The sequence below is a fragment of the Mus musculus genome, chromosome 2 (assembly GCF_000001635.26).
Source record: "Mus musculus strain C57BL/6J chromosome 2, GRCm38.p6 C57BL/6J".
In the NCBI taxonomy this organism is placed as follows: Eukaryota; Metazoa; Chordata; class Mammalia; order Rodentia; family Muridae; genus Mus; species Mus musculus.
In genome coordinates this window covers 93,337,253-93,354,712 of record NC_000068.7, presented here as the reverse complement: position 1 = coordinate 93,354,712, position 17,460 = coordinate 93,337,253, and the positions used below count along the sequence as shown (strand labels likewise).

At 49.1% G+C, this 17,460-nt stretch overlaps 1 long non-coding RNA gene across 5 annotated transcripts; it reads left to right on the top strand.

The window, feature by feature from the left end:
- The first annotated feature begins 790 nt into the window (after positions 1 to 790).
- Positions 791 to 15,934, top strand: Gm32745. 5 transcript variants are annotated; one of them, XR_001783411.1, is made up of 5 exons: positions 791 to 879; positions 1,557 to 1,660; positions 7,615 to 7,669; positions 10,823 to 11,567; positions 14,449 to 15,934. It is a non-coding gene; the product is annotated as a predicted gene, 32745 (long non-coding RNA). The 5 variants fall into 5 exon arrangements; XR_866561.1 differs by lacking the exon at positions 14,449 to 15,934 and having other exon boundaries at positions 10,823 to 13,621; XR_001783410.1 differs by lacking the exons at positions 7,615 to 7,669; positions 10,823 to 11,567; positions 14,449 to 15,934 and adding an exon at positions 2,019 to 2,326.
- Positions 15,935 to 17,460: the final 1,526 nt, after the last annotated feature.

Sequence of the window (17,460 nt, the reverse complement as noted above, 5' to 3'; positions counted from 1 at the left end):
TCCAAAAGCCTTGGGCAGAGACTGTGAGGTTTCTTCTGTGCCTTTCTCTACAGAAGTTCCCTTGTCCCTGTGTATTCAGGGGGATATAAGCTGAGAACTCAGAGCTCAGATCCTTCTGGAAGTCCAAGGCACCAGGATGCCAGAAACAAATTTCCCAAGAAATCCTGCTGTGGTGGCTGGCATGAGCTCAGTAGAGGGTGGCCCCTCCATGCCTTCTTTTGCTGTGACCTTGCCCACCTCCTGATCTGTCTTAGGCTATGACGTCCACTATCCCTGGGTGATGGCACTGTGATGACTATTCATGGTTTTCAACTAAGGTTGGACCTCCTTTTGGTAGACAGCACAGCCTGTACACCATTCTAATAAATCCCCTGTCTCTCTCTGGCCTTCCCCCTACACACACGCACGAGCATGCAAACGCATATGCAGCATATCCTCTGCAAAAGCAGTTATCTATCTATCTATCTATCTATCTATCTATCTATCTATCTATCTATCTATCACCTATCTATCTATAGTCAGTTCAGCTCCTCAAAAGAACTCCGATTAATACCATCATTGTCCCATTGTCATGGGTGGAGCAGGGTAAGAGCTATAGAGCTAGGCACATCTTCACATCATCATATCTATTCAGCCCCCCCCCCCATACCTGGACATCCCACAGTGGCAGAGGGAGCAAGTTCCCAGTGCCTTTTCCCCCACCCCCATCGGTAGGGCCCACCGTCTCTCCCTATCTCCCTAAGCAGGAAATGCTGCCGGAGAGAGATAAGGGAGCTGGGAGGCTGGGGCAGCCTCTCTGAGCCTCCAGCCTTGCCACAGCTGCAGTGTGGACAGGCCAGAAGAATAGAAGGAAGCAGGAAGAGGCCAGGGCCTGCACCTGTGAGTAGGAGGCTGTGGGTGCTAAATAATAGGCCTATCTCTTTTGGAGACAGGGAGGCCTGCCTGACGCCACAGGGTCTTTCTGTGAGGTGGGGGCAGCACTCATGGGGTCTCAAATTGTGGGCTGTAGTTGACCAAGCAGGTCATGTCTCTCCGTCCACAGATCCTTAAATACCTCAACCGTGGTCCTCTTCATTCTGTCACTCCCAAACCCACCTCCCTGGTGCCTCTATGCCCCTGCTTCCCCACAAGGCCATTCCTGCCACCCACACGGATAGTTTGGGCCATGAAGAACAACTGTCACTGCCTGTAGTGGTTGTTCCTGCCTACAGTGGCTGTACTCTGCTTCCACGGGGGCTGTTCCTTCTGTCCACTGTGTTTGTTCCTGCCCATGACTGTTCTAACAGGGATGCTTCCTACAGCCACGGTGCCTGCAGCCCACAGGGAGCCTTCCACCCAAGTACCTGTCCCTGCAGCTCACAGCAACAGTTTTTGCCTACTGTGATGCTGACTGTCCCTGCCTAGGGCTGTTCTTGAGCCCACAGGGATGACCCCTGAACTCAGGGACTAATTCTAATTCAGCGACTCTTCTTGCCCACAGTGCCCGTCCCTGCCCACATTGCCCATCCCTGCCCATGACAGCTGTTTTCTGATTACTTCCACTGTTTCCCTAACAGCAACTGTTCCTTGTGAGAACTGTTCCTGCTCACAGTCACTGTTTCTGCTGATGTGACAGTTCCTGCTCATCCTTCTACAGTGACTGTCTCTGCCCACACTGACTGTAAGTAACTGCCCACACTGTTTATGCTTATGCCAACTATTCCTGCCCATGCTCTTGGTGCTTGTTCATAATGACTCTTCCTATGCACGCTGACTGTAACTAGTTGCCCACACTGACTATAACTGCCCAAAGTGTCTGTTCCTGCGTACACTGACTGTTCTTGTCCATGGTGACTATTCCTGCCCACGATGGGTGTTTCCAACCACAGACTGTCACTATTCACTGTGACTGTTCCTACCCAGAGCAATTGTTCCTGCCCATGGTGACTGTTCCTGCACACTGTGACTGTTCCTGCCCACAGTGACTGTTCCTGCACACTGTGACTGTTCCTGGCAACCGTGACTTTTCCTGCCCACAGTGACTGTTCCTGCCCATGGTGGCTGTTCCTGCACACGGTGACTGTTCCTGCTCATGGTGACTGTTCCTGCACACGGTGACTGTTCCTGCCCACAGTGACTGTTCCTGCCCATGGTGACTGTTCCTGCACACTGTGACTGTTCCTGCCCACAGTGACTGTTCCTGCCCATGGTGGCTGTTCCTACACACTGTGACTGTTCCTGCCCATGGTGACTGTTCCTGCACACTGTGACTGTTCCTGCCCATGGCAAGTGTTCCTGATCATGATGTCTATTTCTGCTCATAGAGAACACGCTTGTCTGTAGTGACCATCTGCCCACAGTGACTGTTCCTTCCCATAGTGACTGCTCTTCATAGCCATGGCCCCTCCTCACGGTCTCTGTTCTTGCCTCCCACACCATGCTTTTCCCTGTCTTCTCACTGCTTCTCCTCAGGTCATTGAGCAGAGCCAACACTCCTGGGAGCTTTTGACTCTCAGATTCAGTGTCAGGAGGCCACAGCCCTTGCCTGTCTATAATGTTGGCTGTAGTGTCTGTTTCCTATTCTCATGCCCCCCCTTGCCCTTGGAAACTGATGTTCCAGATCCAGGCCTGGCCCACAGTTTGTGCTCAGTGACCTCATCTGGAAATGGCTTTCTCCTCTGGTCTGCTTTGTATCTCTGTCCTCCCCGTCACCCCATCCAACACCTGCCAGAGCTTGGCCTTCCACTACCTGTGAGGGGAGCAGAGGTAGGAGCACACAGGCTAAGAATCTTCTGGAAAGTGAGAGTGTAGGCTTTCAGCTTGAAGGGATAGGTGGTTAGAGGTGCTGGGGCAGCCACACAGCAGGAAAGCAGGAGGCTGAGAAGTGGGAGAAGCCGGTGTCCTAGGAACCATGGGAGTCGGTACAGAGAGAATGGAGGCTAAAGCCATGTCCTGACAAGGGGGAGGGGGTCAGAAGAGAGCACAACCAGAGAGCAGAGGGAGAGACCAGGTGTCACAGACAGAGGGCGAGACACTTTGTCCCCATATGTACCCGGGAAGCATTTGGGGAGGCACATCCTGCCTCTGAGACAGTGGACAGACCTAAGGCGGGCAGCTGACTCCTGGCCTCCTCCAGAGTGCCAGCCATAATCACAGGCGTCTGTAAAGGGTGACTCACGACTGGTGTGGGAATGGGGTCAAGCAGGCAAGGCACAGGACACAGATCTGGCTCCAATATCAGGCACCACAGGCAGTATGGGCAACTCAGCACAGACAGGCTGTGCACTGGAGTGGTCCAGCCAGTCACCAAGAGCTTCTGGCTGACTAAGCCACGAATGAGGGAGGGTAACCTAGAGGAGTGAGCAGAAAGAGGGGAAGTCGAGGATAAACCTTGCCAAGGTCTCTTTGTGTGTGCAGTTGGGGTGTAACTGGCCCAGGGTCATTCCTATGCTTAATTGGAGGCTCTAAACTCCGTGAGTTCAAAACTTACCCCCAAATTCGGCACCTTAAGAGGTGGTGAAAAGGGTAAGAGGGGATCCCCAATGGTCATTCTGGTTGATGGCAGTAGCAAGAGAGTTTCCAACAGCAGCCTGAAGAGCCAGAGCAGGCAATGGGAACCTCAGAGTAGAAGCAGGGTAGCAGGAGTAGGCTGCACTTAGCCTACTGCAGGGTAGCCATGATGTCGGTCCTTGCAGCCAAAGCCAAGCCCACACTCCCGGGACAGGAGACTACTTTGTCCAGTGGCAATTGGAGATGGAAAGCAGGGAAATGTGGGGTTCCTCACACTTTCCTCTCTTCTGCTGCAAGGTCAGAGAGGTCACTGGGATTTCAGTGGCTCTACCTAAAAGCCCAGGTTGTCGGAGGGAGGGGTGGTGAGATGGCTCAGTGGTTAAGAGTGTGTGCTGCTCTTCAGAGGACCTGAGTTCTGTTCCCAGGAAACTCACAACTGTCCATAATTCCTGTTCCAGGAAACTTAGTTCCTTTAGCTTCCTGTGGTGCCTGCACACATGTGTACACACCCAATGTGTGTACATTTACACATACACACACCACCACCATCACCACCACCACCACCACCACACCACACCACACACCTACATATAAATGAAAAGATAATTATATGTTCAAAATGTTTTTTAAAAAGAAAAGAAACAGGTTCTTGGAGGCTTTCTCTTGTCCAGTTTTGACATCTCTCATATAATTCATCCCGTTCTACTTATTTGCATGCACACACGCCCAGCCAATCAGAGCCCACTGGGCTCTATATAATGTGGGAGCACACAACATTTTTGTCAGTCTGGATACCAGCCAGGGTCCAGCTCTTGACCAGCTCTGTCCATTAGAGAACTGCTCCTGAGACTCACCAGACTCCCTTCCTCAGCTCCTGCTGCTCCTGCCCTGAGAATTGTCACTCCATTTCTGAGATCTGCCATTCCTGCCTTGGCCTTCCAGACTTGTTAGGGAGGCTGCTGCTTCCTGTCACCCTCATTGGTGACCTGTTTTCTGAACCCTTATTCTGCAGGAGACTGCAACATTTGCTCTACCCTTGAAGCCCCTGGAGTACATAGGGCTGTCCTAGAAACTTCTGTCGGGTGGCACCCTGCCATAACTGGGGGCCTCAGACTCTCCTTCTTCCCCATCGGACTGTTATTCCCGTAAGACAAGTAGAAGTTCACCTTGGTTTGTGGGCCCTTTGCTGTCTGCAAGCTCAGTTCTCAGAGTGAGGAGAATTAACCTCAGGGGGACTTTGGTGGAGCTGGGTGGGATAAAATTCCCTAGAAAGCTCACAGCTTTAGTCCAGGCTGTGGTCTCCTGGCGCTCTGACCTACCAGAGAAGCACAGTAGAAGAGGGCTGAAGAGTTTCTTCACAGGGTAGATAGGAAACAGAGATTGAAGAAGGCACCTGACAGTGTCTACAAAGGCAGTGACCCACTTCCTCCTGTGAGGTCTTGAAACCAGCCTGCCAGGAGTGAAGATACTCTAAAGGGGCACTTATTTCCCTGAAATAAGTTGAATTGGCTATCTTACAAAATGAGACTGAAGCCCAGATAAGATGTTAAAACCACATCTTAACTAGGTTCACCTACCTGGATGTGCGCACTCTGAGCCCTCTATTTAAACATTGATTTAACCTCAGAACCCTGGAAATGGACTGGAGCAGGTCACTGGCTCTCTTTGTCCCTCTCCCCACCATGTCCACACCGACTAAATCTCCTTGTGGTGTTTCCCACTTTGAATTTGACTCTTTTTATTGGCTTGTTGAGGACAGGTAGTCAGATCTGACTCTGGACACGGGTTGTGACACCCACCCCCCAAGCTGGATAACAGTCTTATCTCACCAAGTCCTCACCATCTCTAAAAGTAATTCTACCTCAGGGGACAAAATCCTCAACACGTGAGCTTGTGGGGACAGGTCATTTCTGAAACATAGTGGGGTGATCAGCTACAATGAGTCTGCCCTGGAGCTTGGATTAACACGGGTACTGTGGGAGTGGGTGACAGCTCAATGACATGGAGTCCTGACAAAAGACGAGGTTGGCCTGTGTACTTGTGCAAGCCCTCCATTCTCTCTCTCTCTCTCTCTCTCTTTCTCTCCTTTCCTCCCCCCAACACGGAGGTCTTCATCACATCTCGACTTTGGACCCCCGCCCAGCCTAAGAAATCAATCTCTGATCTCATGACCCAACTTCAGGCATTCTAGTATAGCAACACAAAATGAACCAAACATCATACAGTAGGACATAGGTAAGTGGGAGACCCTGGGGGACAGGAACATTCCCTCAGAACCAAGTGCTCAGTCTAGCCCTTCTAAGCTTGGGATCTTAACAAACCCCCAGCCTCACCCTGGCCAAGTTCAAGAAGTATAGATTGTCCTTAATCGGAGAGAGGGACTGATTAATGAGGAAGCATTCTATCGAGAAACCTCTGTGTGGGCTGGGTATAGATTTATTGGTTAGCATACACGGAGACTTGGACCTGATCCAGATGGGCCTGGAAAGAGAGAGAGAGAGAGAGAGAGAGAAAGAGAGAGAGAGAGAGACTCATTTACTCTCACCCAGACATATGTCTCACCCTCTAAACAATAGACAGTCTAAACACATCACCCTGTATGGGCTACTGTTGCTGGGTGGCAATAAAAGCCTAGTGTCTTAATATACCCTGCATGCCTTGGCTCATAGCGTCTGTGGGTAAGGACCCCAGTCACTTCTGCCTATGCCCTCTCATGACAAGGCTGCAGCTGACTTCAGCTGAAGGCTTGCCTGTGAAAGGACCCATTGCTCAGATCATTCTGGGACTGCAGGAAGAATGCAGCCCTCAGCAGCGGCGACCAAGGCCGCGTCCAAAGTTCTTCTCAGTCCTCAACCTCCAGGCTTCTCCCACGGCTGTCAGCTTCCCCAGGCTACCAGCCAATAGGAAGCAGCCTCACTGGCTGGGTAGTAGTGACCTGCCGCAGGTTGAGTGCTATAGGCTGTTGGTTAGAACTGGAAGATTGGGAAGCAGGATCCCTGTGCCTTCGTCCTCCATGGAGGACATCACGTGTTATCTTTTCAGAGGTACAGAGTGGATTCACGGAGGCTTAGCTGCCAATGTCAAAGCTAATGGGAAGGGCATGGTTTGGACTTAGCTTAATAGGATTTCCAATCTGCAGTGGACCAAATGAGTATAGAATAGCTCCACACAGGCTTGGGGTTGACTATGGGACATACCTCTGTTTCCACCATCCAGAATCAGACTGCGCCTTTTCCCTTCTGGAACTTTCCAGTGTTTGTTTGTTTGTTTTTATGGTTTTTCGAGACAGGGTCTCTCTGTATAGCTCTGGCTGTCCTGGAACTCACTTTGTAGACCAGCCTGGCCTCGAACTCAGAAATCCACCTGCCTCTGCCTCCCGAGTGCTGGGATCAAAGGCGTGCGCCACCATGCCCGGCTTTCCAGTGGTTTCCTTTCCTATTCAAAAAGAATGTCAGACTTTTGTGCAGCCTCCGAGAGGGCTTGGCTTTTCCCTCCCAAGCTTTATTGGCTTCTGACTGTCTTTGGGGGTCTCTCATGATTTTCATCAATGTGGACCTATCCCAGGTGCACACTGTTCAGGGGCTCTATCTTGGACTCCCAGGTGAAGTGAAACTCTGCTCTCGCTCTCCATCCCTGCTCTGTCAGAACTCGGTCAAAGGAACAATACATGGTAAACAACTCCATGGTAAACAACTCCATGGTAAACAACTCCATGGTAAACAACTCCATGGTAAACAACTCCATGTGAGAGAGGCCTTTGACCCCAGGTGCATGTTGTACCCTGGATTGCTCTTGGATGCAATTTCATGCCTCCTGTGACAAACATTTACACTTAGTTTATAAGACATATTTATTCTTGTTGGATGTCAGGACACAGCTATAGAGTCTGATCTGGTGGAAGGACATGCTGAGTGCAGAGTGCTGTCCTCACTGCACCCCAAATCTGACCACAGCCTTCTGCATTGTTTTTGTGCTTTCCCAGATATGATCTATAGTACACGCCAGGCTATTGTGTTAAAGTTGGTCTGTCCGGAGACAGTTCTGGGAAAGGGCTGCTCTGTTAATGCTTAATATGTGCCCACTGATGTTTATTTACATGTTTTTCGGATCATGTTTGTTTTTCAGAACGCAAACAACCTTCCTTGGATCATTGCTCTCTTTGATACATCCAAGTATAAAGGTACGTTGAGACCAAAATAAAATGAACTACAGCATCAGACTGTAGTCTGCCCCAATCTTTCAAGTTCTCAGATCCCAGGTCCCTTAGACACAGATCTGACATTTGTGTCAGAGTGGATTTTCATTAAATCTGGCTGGAAGGACCCTTCCTTGCTGCCCACCCCAAGACTCAGGGCGCTGGCTTCCTCTCCAGTGTGTCACTGGAGCTCACAATAGCTGCTGTCTGCAGGCACTCCGTAGACTTCCGTCCATGGAGTAAATGAGAGACTGAGAGATTGAACGAAGGCTTGGGGTCACTGAGGGGTCAGGCAGGGGAAGTGCCCGGTCCACTTCTCCATTCTTTTATCTTCCATTTCTAAAAGAGCAGGGTAAAAAGGAATTTTCTGGAATCAGCTGTAAGAAAGCTCTCCCGTTGTGACTCAGAATAGGGATGGACGATGGCTGGAGAGAAAGTATTATTCTAGAACCTTCTCCCAGTAGTCCCGCCTGCCACCAGTCACAGTGCTTCATTTCTTGCCCCGAGGTGGGTCCATCTTACTGCTTCTGGTGTCCTTACCACCAAGTAACTCTGCTCAGGATCAGCTGTGACTATTCTAGTTTAGATGTCACCTGGCAGACCAGAGTAGGCCATTTTCTCAGTGATCCATGGGAGGAGACCAGGCCTGCAGTGACTGGTGCTATCCCTGATATAACCAACTGTCCCAGTCCTCAGCAAAGCAGGTGGCTGCTAAGAACATCTTCCCTGTCCTCAGGCCTTTGGGGGAAATCTTGTCTTCCCCACCTCCTGTTACTTCACACAGTTCCTGGATTGAGATGAAGCTTTGCACTCATTTCACAGCTAGAGGAAGCCCTAGTAGGAAACCAGAGAGCAGCCCATGTTTGGTGAACTAGCAGGTATCACAGCTGACCCAAGGTCTCTCAAAACTCACACTGAAGCCCTAACTTCCCATTCCTCGGAGAGTGACTGTGCATATCTGACCTTGGGGGTCTGGGCCTTTAAAGAGAGCGTTAAGCTAAAATGAGGCGTTAGATTGGGAACTTACACCAACAGAGGAGATTCAGGAAGCAGACTTCAGAAGCTGGGCACAACACTACAGGTCTGTCATCCTGGATCGGGGGGTGGGGGGGGGGGCAGAGTCAGAAAGGTCAGAAACTCATGGCTTTCCTTAGCTACGAGTTAAGTTTAAGGTCATGCTGGGAACATGAGACTCTGTTTCAAAAGATAAGAGGAAGGAGGAGAGGGGAGAGGAAGGAAGAGAGATGAGAGAAAAAGAGAAGTCAAAACACAGGCACAGCCAGAGGAAGAGCCAGTAAAGAGGCAGGGAGAAAACACTAACTGTAAACCTAGGAGAATCTCTTCCAGCTGCATGGAGAGCAGTGAATCCTGACACTACCATCATCAAAAGGGAGTCACTCTCTTTGGGCCCATGGGAAACACCTGGGCAGGTTAAGCTTAGAGCTGCTGCAGCCATTTTGCTATCATGAGGCAAAGAAGAGAGAGATACACACAGAAAGTTGGAGGGAACCTGGTTCTTGATATCATCGCCGAATCATAACATCTCATTTTAGTTCTGCACTTCTATTTACGCAAGGGAAAAAAAAACTATAGCTGTGGAGTGCCTAGGTCCTACTGGGGAAGCCACTGTCTTTTTTTCCCCCCAAATGAGTATGATGTGCCTGACAAATTGCCTTCTAAAATGCTTGTGTGTATGCTGTAGACCAGTGCTCCCCAGCCTTGGTGAGAGAAACTTGCTGTCTCAATGGGATATCAGTTGCCAGAAAGACCCATGACTGGCCAAAGTGTTAAGAATTGGACTGAGCATGGAGAACCCAGTGGAGGAATTAGAGAAAGGACTGAAGGAGCTGAAAGGGTTTGCAACCCCATAGGAAGAACAAGGATATCAACCAACCAGCCCCCCCCCCCAGAGCTCCCAGGGACTAAACCACCAACCAAAGAGTACACATGGAGGGACCCATGGCTCCAGCCGCATATATAGCAGAGAATAGCCTTGTCTGGCATCAATGGGAGGAGAGGCCCTCGGTCCTGTGAAGGCTCAATGCCCCAGTGTAGGGGAATGCCATGGCGGGAAGGTGGGAATGGGTGGGGGAGCACCCTCATAGAAGCAGGGGGAGGAGGGATGGGATAGAGGTGAAACCTGAAAGGGGGATGACATTTGAAATGTAAATAAATAAAATATCCAAAAAAAGAGAGAGAGAGAATTAAGTGACTATCAAATACTCAGTCCAAGACACGACATCTAAATTGCCCCTTCCCCAAGGCTCAAGGAACTTAGCGGAAGAGAGGGTGGGAAGAGCAAGAGCTGGGGGACAAGGTAGAGTATGGAGGAACACTTCATAGCAGGGCATGGCTGTCAAACACTGGAACTCACAGCAGCTGTGATCATCCACACAAGTCCAGCACAAGACAAGACCAGTCAAACTTCTGTCATGGAGGAGGGGCTCGTGAGGCTTCACTCCTCCCTGAGCATCCGTGGGCAGATAGTGGCTGGGATGAGGGACAGGTATTTTCTTTAGTAGTGTAGCCAGTGGAAATTTGCTCATGCTTCTGTAAATAGCCCCTCCCCCAGATTCATGAATGCAGCTCTAATTAAACTCATTGGTCATACACAAAGAAGATATGAAAGTCAAAAAGGAAGAGGAACAGGGTCAGCAAGTAGGGGAGGGCACAAGAGAGGGTCGCCACAGTCGAGTATGATTAAAATGCATTAAGTAGATGTAATGGAAATGTCGCCATGAAACCCACTATTATGTAGATTAATATACACTAATAAAATCTTGTTTAAACTTTCACTAGGGGTTGAGAACAGCTCAGTGGATAAGTGTCTAACCCACCCCCACTCCCATCCCCTTTAAAAGAAAACAAAACATCTTGTCTGTTTGGGCTTCTTAGAACCAGGACTTTTCTTTGCATCTTACCCAGAGATGGAGACAGGCTGGGGGAGCCCCTCTTCCATGCTCTAGAAAGCAGCCCGAGTCTCACATCAGACAGTGAGTGAGTGAGTTTGCTCTTGGCCTCAGGCCTTCTCCTCCTATGGCAGGAAGTCTCAGCTCTCCAGACTTGGCCAGGTTCTCATCGGCCCTGACATTTTTGGATGGTACCTAAGTCCAGTCTTCTGAAACTCTGTGAACTTAGTCTGTCACAGGACACAAGGATTCAGAGAAGGAGCCTGGGCCAAGAAGACCAGGTCTGAGACCTGGACTCAGGGAGCCAGAACCTCAGAGGCATCTCAAGGGGCCCAAGGCATGGAGAGGTCTCAGTTACCATGGCGATACTCCAGGAGGACAGCTCTTTCTCTCAGTCTCTGCTGAGGATTGACAGGACTGTGAAGTGCTGAGTGCTGCCTCTGGCCCATCACAAGTTACAGTAGATCTCATCTCTCCCCGTCACCAGCAGGACATCAGCCATGACCACAGCTCTGCCCAGTCTCTGTCCACTATGAGCAGAAGCATCCAATGACAGCAGATTTTGGAAAATTATCTAACTTTGATGTGGGTGGAGGAACAGTGGCTTGGTGTTGTGGATTGAAACTCAGGAGTTGGCATGGCAGTTTCCAGAGGGCAAGAGTTTGATTTGGGTGGTGCTCAGGGTACAGGCTCAAGTTACCATTGTGTCTGCCATTTGTTTGAGACATGGTCTCGTGTCCCAGGCTGCCCTCTGGCACCCTATATAGCTAAGGATGACCTTAAACTTCTGATCCTCTTGCCTCTACTTAGCACTTGCCTAGTGCTAAGCTTATAGGTATGTGCCACCATGCCCGGTATATAAGGCACTGGGGATGAAACCCAGGCTAAGCCAGTGATGTGGAAGTGGAGATTCCAGACACTGAGTTTTAAAAGGCAGCAGCAACAGTAAGACTGGAAGCCTTCAACCTACCTAGGTGTGTGTCAATCAAGGGTGCATGCCCCAAAAAGCCAGAATTAGGAACTTGAGTGAGGTTAGTTCTGTGTAAATGACCCATAAGTGGCTCAGCCATCCTCTCCTCTAGTCTTGAAGCCAGGTCACAGATGAGGTCTGGCAAATCTCCAAGCTCCTCTGCATTTCTTCTGAAATAACCCATCTCCCTTCCTGTAAGTCTCAATTTATACAGAGGCACACATGCCCTCGAACTCCAGTGACTGTCTTCCAGACTCAAGCTGGAGTCTCTAACTCAAGCACTCTACCAACTGAAGCATCAGCCCCAGCCAACCAAGGAACAAGCCAACAAATCAATAACAAACACAGAAAACCCTGGGTGGCCAAGCCACAATGTCCCTAGAGCTTTTCTCTTGAGCAGAAAGTCTTTAAGAAACATGCCTGCTGGGACTTGGATTAACTAAGTTCCTGTGACATAGTCTCTCTCTAACCTAGGCATGTCTGGAGTTCTCCATCATCCTGCATCTGCCTCCTAGATGCTGGGATCACAGTGTGTATTTGCACACTCTGCCGCTCAGAACCTGGGTCCCAGAGCAGCAGCAATAGAATAGGGGACTCATGAAACACATTAGGTGATGAAGGTCCATCTTCAGGAGTGGTGGATAGATGTTATTACAAAAGACCCAATCCTAGTCCAAGAAATGCCAATCTCATGTTCTGATAAGTGTGGACTGTATTGTGTTTCAGATGACCACGTGGCTCCCCAGAAATGTGCACAATCAGTTATATGTCAACTAAAACTCTAGCTAGGCATTTGAGGATTGTCTTGTAAAGGCTTGAAACAGAGCTGGTCTCCAGTTCACTCCAATTCCTCTTGCTCCACTCCTTTCCAGTACTGATGACACACCATGAAGGCCAGACGCCAGTACCAGACACTTGAACTTCAGAAAAGTGACCCAAACATATTCTCATGCATATAAGTTACCCAGACTCAGACATTGTGCAATTGTAGGTTATCCACCTTTCCAGCTTTTCTCAAACAGTCATTATTGTCCTTAAGTCTCTGGCCTCCAGGGAACCTCCAGCATCTCATTCATTCATCCATCCATTCATCCATTCATTCATCCATCCAATCATCAATCCATTCAATTCATTAATCCATCCTTTCACAAAGAATATGCTTAGTATCTGTATGCCAGATGATGAAGAAATCACTAGGGTTACAACTTCCAAAGTGTTAACAATGACCACATCACACCCTTCTCCAACCAGGACCTTTGCACAAACTGTCTCCCTACCTTAAATGCCAGTTGTCTCTTCTCTGTCCCTATGGACTCTTTAAGTCCCCTGTTACCTAGAAGCCTTCCAGATGCCCATCACACAGGAGATCAGGATGTCCAGAGTCCTCTACATTGAATGACTATCAGTGAGAGACCAGCACTTGTCCCCAGGCCACTCCCACACTTGGCTTATTTCATCCAGGTTAAGGGCCCAATAGATCGAGCTTGCCATGACTCTAACATCTTTTCAAAGAAGCAACCAGCCAAGTCCCTTGGAAAGTTGGGTGGCCCTCTCCAGTTTATGTCAGAAGGAGACGAGGTCTGTTTAGAGTTCCAGGTTCCAGGGTCCCCAGAGATGTATTGGGTCCTGACTGGGACTAGTTCATGCCGTCAGCTCTGGACTTCCCCTGTGGCCTCTGAGAACCACTGGGTAACTATTGCAATGTCCTCCCTTCTGTCAGATGCTTGGAGAACAGAACCAGGTCTACAGCCACTGTCTGCATTGGATGGGAGACAGGGAACAGGATCTCAGAGGCCAGGGGATTGGTGTGAGAAAGGGGATCATTCGTGTGGCAGACCATGGCTCAATGGCCACTATACCATGGCCTTATGCTTTATGCAGTATGAGGTATCCAAGCCCCAGCCCTTTCCTGAAAGCCAGAAAAGAAAGGAGAGTGAAATTAGGAGAAATACAGGACTAATGAGAGAGGAACAGGAGAAAGTGAACCAGGGATGGAAAGAGGTAGAGGCAGACAGATAGAAACAGACACAGAGTGACAGAGACAGACACCAAAAGACAGACACAAGGAAAGAAAATCAGAAAGACAGACAGAAACACAAAAGAGAGATAGATAGAGAGACGGAGGAAGACAGACCAAAAGAGCCAGAAAGGAACAAAGAAATCTACCCACCCACTAGCTATTTACCCATTAATTTTTCTCTCATCCATCTATCCACCCACTTATCCACAAATCCAGCTATAGACTCACCCACAACTTATCTATTATCCATCATCCATCCATTCCTTTACTCACTTATCCACCATCCATCCATCCACCTACTTATCCATCCATCATCCATCCATCCATCCATCCATCCATCCATCCATCCATCCATCCATCTATCCATCCATCCATCCATCCAGTCCATCTACCCATACATTCATCCACTCTTCCATGAATTTATACCAAATATCCATGCACACCATCCACCCATTCACCTACCCACCTGCCACTCATCCCTTAATCTATATCTACACTCTTCAATATACCCATCCATCTAACCACTTACCTAACCATCCACTTATGCACCTATCCGTCTATCTACCCACCCATCAACTCATATACCCAACCAATCATTTTTTAAATTCAGCAAAGGAGATTAAACCTAGGGCCTTATGGGCAAGAGCTCTACCACTGAGCTGCACCCCAAGGTCACTCTAATAGATTTACTCGAGTTAGAGCCCTACAATGTAGTCTGTTGGCTTTGATATCAGGTCTTTGTAGAATGTTGTTTGTGAAGAGACTATGTTATGTGGTGTCCCCCCACCCCAAAGGTTGTAACCTCTTAATTCTGTTTGTTAATGCTAAATATTTATTGGTTATTTGCTTTTCTTTTTTGATTCAGGGTCTCATGTAGCCCAGGCTGGCCTCCAACTCCCTATGTAGCCAGCAACTGGTACTTCTGATCTCCCTGTCTCTACCTCCTGAGTGCTGGGATTAAGGCATGTACCACCATGCCTGACTTATGCTGGGGATGCAATCCAGAGCCTCGTTCGTGTGTGCTAGGCAAGCGCTCTCACAACTCTCCAGCCACACTTATTTCATGTTTTGATTCACTAAATATTCTTTTGAGTCCCTTTGAAGAGCCAGGCACTGTGAATGGACCTTGGGATACGGCTGTTGCCAAGCAGCTAGCTCATGCATGCGCAGACCTGAGCTGCGGTGCTCTGGGCTGTAACTGAAGATTCTCAGGGTCTTGCAGCAAAGGCTGGATTCTTCAAAACCAAGCCACTAAGCAAACATTCTGGGGAGCTTTATGGAGCTCAGCTGTTTGTACTGGGCCGGCATCTGTAAGGAACTCTCCTGGGATGCTTATCTACCTTGTAATTGGCTCCTGCTCCTCTGTCTCCGGGGAGTGGTCAGACAGAAGCCTGTCTCTGGTTTATTAGAGCTTTACATGCTTGGGATAAATGTAAGGAATCAGTGGACTGTTGCAGAGCCAGAGGAAACCCAGAAAGAAGGGAAAGCTAACATTGAGATGAATGAATTGCAGCCATGGGTGTGGCCCTTGGCATGTTGCCTGGCAGAGCAAACTTGGCCAAGACACGCTCCCATTCTGACCTGGGATGCTCTTCTTCTGATCAAAATCATGGTCTGTCTGTCTGTTATAAACAATGTCTGTTTGCTCTCCCTGCCTGGAGCCTCATCCCTTGCCTTTCTTCCTGTGTGCGTGTCTGTCCTATTTGGCAGACCACAGTGGGGAGGTAAGCGGGCTGTGCTGTGGCAAACACAGCCTGTCAAAGCAAAGCTGGTTGCTGGCCAAGAGTAAGATGCAGGTGTTGGAGGTGAAAGGCTCGGAGGGTCAGTCTGCAGTTGGCCCGTGGACCTGCTGTTCCCACGGAGTCAGGCATGATCAGATCATTCACTTAGAAATATAACCGGCCTCCCTCTGGAAAACAAAGATGTCATTAGGCAGGATGGATGACTCGCATACACAAGCTTGCACTGTCACACCAGAACACATGTGTGTTTAGACTTCTCCATCCTGATGCTCTGTGAACTCCACAGTGGGACTCAGTGGTACAGGAGGGCAGCAGGTACCTCCTAGGTAGGGATTCTTGTTGTTATTCTCAAACTTGCTTTCTGGACAGCTTAGCCACAAAGCACAAGAAGAAACTGGATGATGGCGTCTCCCAGTAGAGGCTCCAGACCCCTGCCCTTTTCCTGAAAAGTGTGTGTGTGTGTGTGTGTGTGTGTGTGTGTGTGTACACAAGTGAATTCAAATATCTCCTATTTTCAAGAGCATCCCAGGTGGGAGGAGGCAGTGGGTCCTGGAGGGTTTGTGCTAAAACCTCAAAGACTTGGCTGGGCTGTGGGCTGGAGCAGTGCATTGGAAAAATGGGAGAAAGTCTTGGGTTGACAACTGCTTCAGGACCTGAAAATGCACACATGCATCCCTCCAAACTCGGGGGCGTCCTTGGGACCTGGGAATTCATTTCTGTGAGAGGCTTTGGGAAGATAAACAAATGCAATCACTCTTGAGTGTACATTTAATGAACTGTCAATGTTTTGGGAAATGATTGCAAATTACACATAAAAGGAGACAATTCAGGAAAAAAATCAAGGAGGCAGTGATTAAAATTTTCAAGTGCCTTGGGGAAGCTAGATTAGACTGGGAGGTCAACCACCTGGGGGTTGGAGTTGGGGTGGGGAGAGCCTGCGCTAGCAGGTGTCCTTCAGGAGTAGCTTTCCCTAGTACGGAACACGTGCCTGAGATTTCCCTGAGAACATCACCACCCACAGTGCCAGGAGGCTGGCCACCATGGTGTCTCTGGGAAGATTAGGTGGCTTGGGCTGGCAAGAATAAGACGTTAGTGAAGGAAATCTTGCTACTTGAGTTCAGTCCCTGGAATCACGTGAAGGTAGAAGAGAATCAGCTCCACGAAGTTGTCCTCTGAGAGTCATAGGTGTGTTGGGGCATGTGTACTGCTGTGCCCTACACACACACATGCACATGCACACATACATGCACATGTACACACACACAACACATACAACACACTCACATACACACACAACACACATGCACACACACATACTATACATACACACACATACACACGACACACACACACACACACATACACACACACACACACACACACACACCCCACAAACATACAAAGAGAGGAGAAAGGAAGAAAGGCAGGAAAGAAGGAAGAAAGACCAGAGCTTTTGAGTGGCCTACTCCAGACAGCGGGGTTGAATCCTGAGGGCAGCCTCCACCTGGGGTGCTGGAGATGCAAGGCAGCATTGCCCCTTAAGAAGCTCACTGCCTAACAGCCTTAATATTACAAAGCTGGAGTCTCTTGCCACTCTTTCCTATGCTCTCAAACCCTTTCTTTGTAAAGACACATGCTCTTTTAAATCTTAAGTAGTTTGCCATGGCACAGAGCTCACGACAAAGACCTCAGTGGAGCTGGAGAGAGGAGATGGTGTTTCTGCCCTTTTTCATAATTCTCAGGGTATTGGAGCAGGGTCTGATGGCCCAGCCAGAACCCATGTTCATATCTGGGGTCTCATGTTCCAGTTGGGAGCACTGAGGCCTGGTGAGGGCAGAGCTCCAGGCTGCAGGCTCCTAGCTACTGGCTCAGGGCTCTTTGTGCAGGATGTCATTGGCCCATGTGTTCCTTGTCTAGGGGCTGAGTCCCAGCACCTGACTTGTGCAGTCCAAGCTGATTGTGACAGACTTGAGACTTTTAGGCCAATGGGACATTTTGGGATTTTTCTTGTAGGTGTTAGAGAAAAAAACCCAAAAATAAAATAAAATAAAATAAAATAAAATAAAACCTCCTTGAGGGGAGAGATGAGCATTTTCAAGCTCCATTTCTTCCATATTTCCAGTATTACTGTCCTG